We start from the raw sequence: 9,515 nt of genomic DNA on the forward strand, positions 1-9,515 counted from the left end.
GGAGGCTAATGCCTCTCAAGTCTAGGAAGTCCAAGCGACGAAGGAGCGATCCAACGAAGGGGCTCATTGTGCGGACGATACCCTCCGTTGATTTTTTGATGGTGTGAACTCAACCGCTCTAGAAGACTTCTCTAGGTTGGGTGATATAGAGGTGCCGAGGAAAATTTCATCCTCGGAGGTCAGTGGGCCGAACTCGAGCCCAAAATTGATCAATCGGTTCCCCGCCCTGAGCATCGATCCAGGTCGGAAGCGGTCATTTATCATCACCGTCCCGGAGGATGCCCGGGTTCTTTTTGCCCCTGTCGGAATAGCTAGCTACCTCCGGTGCCTGGTAACCAAAGAAGATCAGGCGAAAATGAACAAGGTGAATATGTCGTGCTTGTTCAACAAAGAACAACAGGCGTTGAACCGAGTAAGGTGTCATCACACTCTTTTGTCTTCGAATTTAGTTTTTGATAAATCTCATGCCTTTTCATTTACATATATTTGCAGGTCGGTACTCCATCATGAAGCCTTTATCGAGTAATGGGCTGAGGTTAACTAGCTCGAGGCTGAGGTCAAGGAGCTTGTTGAGAAGAGGGACATGTATCAGTTTCTCAGCAAGCAACGCGAAGAAGCAGTCAAGAATCTCTGGGCTGAATTGGACGTGGCTCAGAAGGAACATACCGACCTGGTGGAACAAGTAAAGATCTTTGAAGTTAGCGATGATGAGTTAGACATGGCGACTAATGTTCTAAACCCACAGGTTCAGCATAAAGTTGATTGGATAGACCAACTTCGAGACTAGATGGACGAGATCGGGGCCATGGCCGAAGAGTGGAAGGGAAAAATGGACTGATTGGCTTCAGAGAAGGAGACTACCCAGGAGCAGCTGGCCTCGGTAGAGGTCCAACTTCGAGTGGCGAAGGAGAAAGCCGAGGCTCAGGCTTAAAAGATCGAAGACCTCCAGTCTCAATTGGGCTCGACCATCGCTGAACGGGATGCCATTGGCAAGGAGCTTAAAATAGTCAAGTCAGTGACGAAAAAAACCAGGGCCGATGCTGAAGAGATAATGACTCAGTACAGAGTTGATGTTGAGGCAGCCCAGGACCACTTGAAAGTCACTGTTGAGTACGTGAAGTGGAAGTCCCGAAGAGAGGCTCTCGAGCAGGTCCATGCCCGGTGTTTTGATCAGTCGGCCGAGATCAAAGATGCTAAAAGGCTCGAGGCTTAGGCCAAGAAGCTGGCTAACCCCGAGGACGAGAAAGGCTCTGAGGGTTCCGGCAAACCCGAGGGTGGAGAAGTCCTCGATGGTCCCGGTGATGAGGATGGCTCCGGTGGAGATCAGGCTTAGGTGCCTTAGAGATTTTTCTTTTATTTATATATTTTTGTTTATATTGTTGAGGTCGTTTGGCCTTTGTAAATATCTTTATTAGAATATATATAAGGATTTCCTTTGGCAATTTTCGAGTTTGTTTCTTTTGGTTTCTTTATGATTGCAAAGATTTCAAATGCCTTAGCACGAAATAAAACGTAGTAATAGGGTCTTGTTTGGAGGTTCGAACAAGGCTCGTTCTCGATATAATTTTGTTTGAAACTCGTAGGGGCCTAGTATGACCAGAAGCTTTCCCCAAAGTGCTCACTTAAATATTTTTAGATTACAGTTTTGTTGAGGATAGACTTTGAACCTATTTGGAATTTTTGAAGGCCTTATGCTTTGATTACAGGCTATGGGCATCTCCTAACTATTTCTAGGATGGTCGTGTAACGACCCTGCCGGTTGTTTTGAGAGTATTAGCCCCAAACCCCTTTTTATTGCTCCCTTTATTTCATTTTGTGGTTACGTGACTCGCTGGGAGGTTTGGCTTTTGGTTTCGGAGTGAAATAAGACACATAGTCCCTAAAATAGAAGTTTAGGTCGTAGGATATGACCGTAGTTGATTGTGTGAAAACGACTCTGGAATGGAGTTTTGAAGGTTCCTATAGCTCCGTAGGGTGATTTTGGTCTTAGGAGCGTGTCCGGATGTTGTTTTGGAGGTCCGTAGGTCATTTCGGCATCAAATGGGCAAAGCTAGAAAATTGGATGATTTTCGAAAAGTTTGACCGGGAGTGAACTTTTTGATATCGGGGTCGGATTCCGATTTCGGAAGTTAGAGTAGGTTCGTAATGTCAATTCTTACTTGTGTGCAAAATTTGAGATCAAGTGGTCTTGATTTGATAGGTTTCAGCGTCGAATGTAGATGTTAGAAGTTCTAAAGTTCATTAGGTTTGAATCGATGTACAATTCGTGTTTTTAGCATTGTTTGATGTGATTTAAAGGATCGACTAAGTCCGTATGATGTTTTAATACTGGTTTGTATATTTGGTTGAGGTTTCGAGGGCCTCGGGTGATTCGGATTGTCATCGAATTATTTTTGGACTTAGAGGATTGCTGGTGTTGGGCAGGTTCTGGTGTCATTGCACCTGCGTTAGGGTTGGCCGCAGGTGCGTTCGCTAATGGAGAGCTGGGCTTTCCCAACAGTGGTCGCAGAAGCGGGATATATTCTGCAGAAGCACCTTCGCTTCTGCGATGGCATGGAGCGCAAAAGCGCTAGTGGTCGCAGGTGCGGTCGCATTCCCGCAGAAGCGGTCCCGCAGATGCAGGGCTTTATCCACAGAAGCGGAAGGCTTGGACTTGGGTGATTTCTGCATCTGCGATGGTTTTTCCGCAGGTACGGCATTGCAGAAGCGATTCCTTGTCCGCAGATGCGGTTTGACTGTGCAGAAAAAGGGATTTTTCGAGGGTTTGATTTAATTATCCATTTTTGGACCTAGAGAGCTCGGTTTGTGGTGATATTTTGAGAGATTTTCAGAGGAAACACTTGGGGTAAGGATTCTACACTCATTTTTTATTAATATCCACTAATCTATCATTAATTTCTTCATTTAATTAAGGATTTGGGTTAAGAAATTTGGGGAAAAAATGGTGAAGGTTCTTAAACCAAATTTTGGGGTTTTGAAAGGCCAAATGAGGTTGGATTTAAGTAATTCGTGTATGGTTGGACTTGTTTTCAAATGGGTGTTCGAATTTTGTGATTTTGGTTAGGTTCCGAGATGTGGGCCCAGGTCGACTTTTGGGGCGATTTTTCAATTTTTTGCTAAAGTCGTAGATTTATTATTTAAATTAGTTTCTTATCGTTATATTTATAGTATGTAATTGTTTTGGCTAGATTCGAGTCGATCGGAGTCGTAAAGTCGAAGGAAAAGCATTCTTATTGATTGATTGAGCGAGATTTGAGGTAAGTGACTTGTCTAACCTTGTGTGGGGGAAACTTCCCCTTAGGTTTTGGTACTGTTATGGTATTTGTAATACGTGAAGGACGTATACGTGAGGTGATGAGTGCATACTTGGGTTACATGTTAAAAATTCGGTTCTTGCTAAGTAATTTTCTTTTTAATCCTTAACTGAGTTACTCTAGCATGTGTAGTCATCATGTTTAGCCTAATGTCACATATCTACGTGTCTTATCTCTTACTTACGATTTGTGGAATATGCTTAGTTGGATTACCTGCTTCCTTGATTTTGTATTTAGTCTTTAATTGTATGATACCTTGCTGTACTTTCATTGTCCCATTGGTTATCTGTTGCATATTTACTTTTGGCAGTGAGTAAATCTTTGATTCAGAGTCAGCGTATAGGTTGACAAAAAATGCTTTCCCATTCAGAAATCTGAATCCTATCTATGGGGCCTCCCCTTCATGTCTAATCTTATTTTAGGGTTTATGCCTATTGCCGATCATGTGGTCAGTTTACCCGCTTTTGATTCCGACCAAGATTGACTTTTTATTCCTCCTCGTCCATTAGTTCGGTTCTGTAGTTCAATCAGTCCCTTCCCCTATTGTGTATTTACTTTTGGAACTATGAGGCGGTATCTGGGGAGCGTCCCTGCTGCATATTTACTTTTGGGACTACGACACGGTACCTCGGGAGCTTCCGTGTTGCATATTTACTTTTGGCGACTACGAGGCGGTACCTCGAGAGCTCCCCTATTGCATATTTATTTTTGGGACTACAAGGCGGTACCTCAGGAGCTCCCTTGTTATGTATTTACTTTTGGGACTCTGAGACGGTACCTCGGGAGCGTCCCTGTTATTTACCCCTATTTGTTGTGCTGTTATCTTTTTGTGATTTCTCGTTGTTCACTTCTCAGTCATTTCTTTACATTACTATATCTTCTGCCTTGTTTCTTATTATTTTCAGTAGGGCCCTGACCTGAACTTGTCACTACTCTACTGAGGTTAGGCTTGGCACTTACTGGGTACCGTTGTGGTGTACTCATACTACACTTCTGCACATTTGTTTGTGCAGATCCAGGTACTGCTTACCAGACCAGGTACCATTGAGATAGTCGTACGTAGATACATCAAGGTATATCTGCCAACGTCTGCAGACCTCCGAGTCCCCCTCTACCTTTATTATATTATTTTCTTTATTTAATTAGATTCTAATGTATAGAGATACTTAGTATCTTCTCTTTAGAGCTTGTGGCTTATTTCTATCAAGTTTTGGGAGTTTTAATTATTTTGAATCGCAGTTCTTATTAAATTCAGATGTTGAGGTTAAGTTTCAGCTTTATATTCAGTTATTCCGCAAAAATTGTTAGGCTTACCTAGTCTTAGAGATTAGGTACCGTCACGACATCCCACAGAGGGAAATTGGGATTGTGACAAGTTGGTATCAGAGCGCTCGATTCATAAGTGCTATGAGTCACAAACATGTTTAGTAGTCTCGTGGATCGATACGAAGACGTTTGTACTTATCTTCGGGAGGCTATGGAACTATTAGAAAAAGCTTTACTTCTTTGATTCCTTATCGTGCAATATTTTGACTTCGGATTCTAAATTTTTGTCTTTTTATTATCTCACAGATGGTGAGGACACATAAAGTTGGATCAGATGACCAGACACCCGCGCCCCCTGATAGAGCAGCGTTAGGCCGAGGCCAGGGTAGAGGCCGAGGACGTCCACATGGTGCAGCCAGAGCGCCCGCACGAGCTGCTACAGAGGAGACACCAGTAGATCCAGTTGGAGGGCAGGCACATGAGATGCTTGTTACTGCACCAGCCCTCTAAGAGACTCTCGCCCAGGTTTTTAGCATGTTCATCAACTTGGCTCAGGCAGTATTAATACCACTTGCTCCTGCCATATCTCAGGCCGGGGGAGGAGCACATACTCCCACCTCCCATACCTCTGAGCAACGGGTCCACCTCCCGGCAGCTCCAGTTCAGCCCGAGGTTAGGGCAGCAGTTTATGAGGGGGAGCAACTCAGGCTCGAGAGGGAAAAGAAGTACCACCCTCCTACTTTTAGTGACTTGACGTTAGAGGATGCCCGGGGTTTTCTTAAGGAGTGCCACTGTATCCTCTGTACTATGGGTATTGCGGAGTCTAGTGGGGTTTCTTTCATTACGTTCTAGCTTAGAGGAGCGGCTTATCGGTGGTGGCGAGCATATGAGTTGGGTAGTCTTGCCGAGGCAGCTTCACTCACTTGGAATCAGTTCTCAAATATGTTCTTGAGGGAGTATGTCCCCCCAGAATCTCAGAGATGCATGGCGCGTAGAGTTTGAGTAGTTGCCCCAGGGTTCTATGACCGTGTCAGAGTATGCGGTCCAGTTCAATGATTTGGCTAGGCATGCAACAGCCTTGGTTGCTACTGTTCGGGAGCGGGTTTCTCGATTTATTGAGGGGTTCAACCATAGTATTAGATTTAGCATAGTCCGAGATTTGGAGATGCACATCGTATACCAGCAGGTGGTGGGGATTGCCAAGGGATTGGAGGGTATGTTGACTCGGGAGAGAGAGGATAGTGAGGCCAAGAGGTCTCGAGAGTCTGGCACATATAGTGGTACTCGTGCCCCAGTTGCAGCTCATCAGGGTAGGGGCTATGGGTCTCCCTGTTCATTTAGCACTTCCATCCGCTAGCGGTGCTCCGGCCACTCATGGGGTGCTTTCAGCGCCCAATCCAGCTGATCAGGCCCGAGCCAGTCGCAGCAGCCACGTTCTCTAAGACCTTATTTTGAGAATGGTGACACTCGTCATGTGGTGAGGGATTGCCGCAGACTAAGGAGGGGTGCACCTCTACAGACCACTCAGGCACTGCGTGCTCCATCGGGTACTCAGGCTATGGTTACAGCACCAGCTACCACCCCACCTTCACAGCCAGCTCGAGGTGGAGGTCAGACAGGTAGAGGTCGCCCTAAAGGGGGAGGACAAGCCAGATATTATGCCCTTCCTTCTAGGACGGAGGCAGTTGCATCTGATTCTGTCATCACAGGTATTATTCTGGTCTGTCATAGAGATGCATCGGTCTCATTTGATCTAGGCTCCACTTATTCCTATGTGTCATCTTATTTTGCCCCGTATTTGGGTGTATCTAGTGATTCTTTATGTTCTCTTGTCTATGTGTCTACACTCATGGGTGATTCTATTGTTGTATTTGTAATCGAAAGAGGCGAATATGGTAGTAATTAGTTATAACAAGTAGCGAAACCGAAAGGGACTTACTAAAAAGAGCATGTTTTAGTTCAAGTATATATTTCTGGTTCTGTGATATTACTATTATGATAATTAATTTGTATAGCCTGGAGGAGTGCAATTAATTGTTCAACTTAAGTAATGATATAGAAATGTAATTGTGAGAGATATTTATACATTTGGGAGAAATAAAAATTAAAGAATAAGTATATCTACTATATAATTAAAATATTAAGTGAAGTGAGGATCCCAACACCTTTTCATTATATTTGTGAAAAATAAAATATTTTCTATTTCTCTATTCATGCATTTTTAGTTTGTAAATTCACCACTCAACTCTTTTTGATTTTCTCAAATAGTAATTAAAATAAGAAACATCTGTAGAATAGATAAACCATTCTCTGTGGGATCGACATCTTTCTATACTATTATTTGACAGCGTACGAGTTTAAATTATATACACGCCAGACACTCGTCAAATTTTTGGCGTCGTTACCGGGGATTGGCAACGTCTACTACAGATCAATTCTTTTACTACTAATTTTAGATTTTTTTTATTGTCTAATTATTTTGACTTTTGTGCAAAAATTTCAGGAAGTGTATGACCCGTTCCTCCTCTAGAGAACTGGTTGAATACGATCCTGAAATTGAAAAATCCTTGCGGTTGTTGCAAAAAGAACATGTTTCACGATCTCAAATTTCTTCACAAGAAGAAACGGAGAACGGAGAACTTAACAACAACCAACTCCCGCCACATCAAGTAGAAGAACAATTTGTTGAAGTGGCATCACGGTGTGATAGAATACTAAGAGATTATGCAAGGCCGAGTCATTTTGAAGGAGAATCAAGTGTAAGGAGACCACCAATTGCAGCAAATAACTTTGAAATTCGCATATGCTTGATTCAAACTATTCAGCAGCCGTGTCAATTAACTGGTGATGCGAGTGAGGATCCTCACACCCATCTAATTAATTTTCTTGAATTAGTTGAAACTTGCAGGTATAGTGGAGTCACAACAGACGCTATCAGGTTGCAACTTTTTCCTTTTTCATTAAAAGGTAAAGCCAAAATATGGTTGCGAAGTCGGTCAAGAGGCTCAATCACTATATGGGACCAAATGACTCATAAATTTCTTAATAAATATTTTTCACTTGCAAAAACATTTAAAATGAAGCAAGAAATTAATAATTTTATGCAGACGGATTCTGAATCTGTATACCAAGCATGAGAACAATTAAAAGTAATGCTAAGAAAATGTCCACACCATGGTATCCAAGATCCTGACATTTTATATATGTTTTATCATGGTCTTAAACCCTCTGCTATAAATGTTATTGATGCAGCATCAGGAGGATCCATAATGAGCAAAATCACAGCGGAAACCATGTAATTGCTCAATGAAATTTTAGAAATTGTCGTTCAATGGCCCTTTGACAGAATGATTATTAAGAAAGCAGCAGAAGTCAATCAAGTTGAATCTTGGAATTCATTAGCACAACAAATTGCAACTCTGGCACAAAAAGTTGAGGCCTTTCAGTTAAATACTCAATCATCATCTCAACATGAGAATTGTGGCATTTGTGGAGGTAATCATCCCAATCATGAGTGCCAAGCTTCAACTCAAAATGAAGAAAAAGTAAATATTATTGGTTATAGAACCAGTTATCCATTCGGTAGTCCCATGACACAAAAATATCCGGGATTCCAATGGAGTAACCCAAATGGTGCTGAAAATCCTCAAAGATTTTTTAATCAACAGCAGCAGGTGAAGGGACCACCTGGTTTTCAAAATCAAAACAGAGGGCAACAAGATTTCTAGAAATATCAACAACCGCCCCAAATAACTCATCAGCAAAGCCTCGAAGACATGATGCACAAACTCATTAAGGCTACTCATGAGAAGGTCGAAAGTCAAAGTTTAGCCATCAAGAATTTAGAAATCCAGATGAGCCAATTAGCAACCCTCATGTCTGAACAAATAAAAGGTGCTCTACCAAGCAACACCGAAAAAAATCCAAAGGAACACCTCAAAGCCATCTCTCTGCGGTCAGGTAAAATTTTTGATGATCCATATACAGATAGACAAGAAAAGCCATAAGAAGTAGAACGTGTAAATGAATGTGAGAATAAAAGAGACTTTGAACTTATAAAAGAACAAAAAGATAAAGGAAGAAAGGTACAATAAAATGAATTGATGTCAAATCCTCACTCTGTACCCCTCCATTTTCCCCAAAAAATGAAAAGAGAAAAGCCTGACAAATGATTTTCAAAGTTTCTGGATATTTTAAAGCAACTTTACATTAACATACCTTTCACAGAAGTTTTGACATAAATGCCTTCTTATGCTAAATTTCTCAAAGAAAATTGGAAGAAGTTTCAGTGGTTAAGCTTACTGAGAAATGTAGTGCTATACTTCAAAATAAGCTTCCACAGAAATTTGGTAATCGGAAAAATTTTACAATTCCTTGTACTGTGGGAGGCGCTCACTTTGAAAAGGCATTATGTGATTCAGGTGCTTCAATAAATCTAATGCCTTTTTTAATTTTCAAGAAATGAAAGATACTAGTGTGTCTCTTAAATTAGCTGATCAAAGTACTAAAAGGCCCAAAAGAATAATTAAAAATGTCCTCGTTAGTGTAGATAAATTTGTATTCCAAGTAGATTTTATAGTACTTGAAATGGAAAAAAATACCGAGGTACCATTAATTTTAGGTAGACCATTTCTTGCAATAGGAAGAGCGATCATTGATGTTCATCAAGGATAATTAATATTGCGAGTTGGTGAGGAGAGGGTAATTTTTGACTTGCAGAAAATGATGAAATTTTCTAGGAAGATGAATTTACTTACTAGATGACCTTGAAGATGAATTCAAGGATAATTAATTAATTACTGATTCATTGGAAAGATGCTTGGTCAGGTCAGGTACCACAAGTAATGAAAATCCCACAATCAGAGAAGAAACTGAAACACTAGAAAAAGAATCAGAAAATGAGAAAGTCTCACAAGAAGAAATTCAATAAAAAAA

At 41.5% G+C, this 9,515-nt stretch overlaps 1 non-coding gene across 1 annotated transcript; it reads right to left on the minus strand.

The window, feature by feature from the left end:
- Positions 1 to 7,654: 7,654 nt before the first annotated feature.
- LOC117280341 (small nucleolar RNA R71) lies at positions 7,655 to 7,761 on the minus strand. Its single transcript, XR_004510869.1, has one exon. It is a non-coding gene; the product is annotated as a small nucleolar RNA R71 (small nucleolar RNA).
- Positions 7,762 to 9,515: the final 1,754 nt, after the last annotated feature.

The sequence above is a fragment of the Nicotiana tomentosiformis genome, chromosome 10 (genome assembly GCF_000390325.3).
Source record: "Nicotiana tomentosiformis chromosome 10, ASM39032v3, whole genome shotgun sequence".
Lineage (NCBI taxonomy): Eukaryota > Viridiplantae > Streptophyta > Magnoliopsida > Solanales > Solanaceae > Nicotiana > Nicotiana tomentosiformis.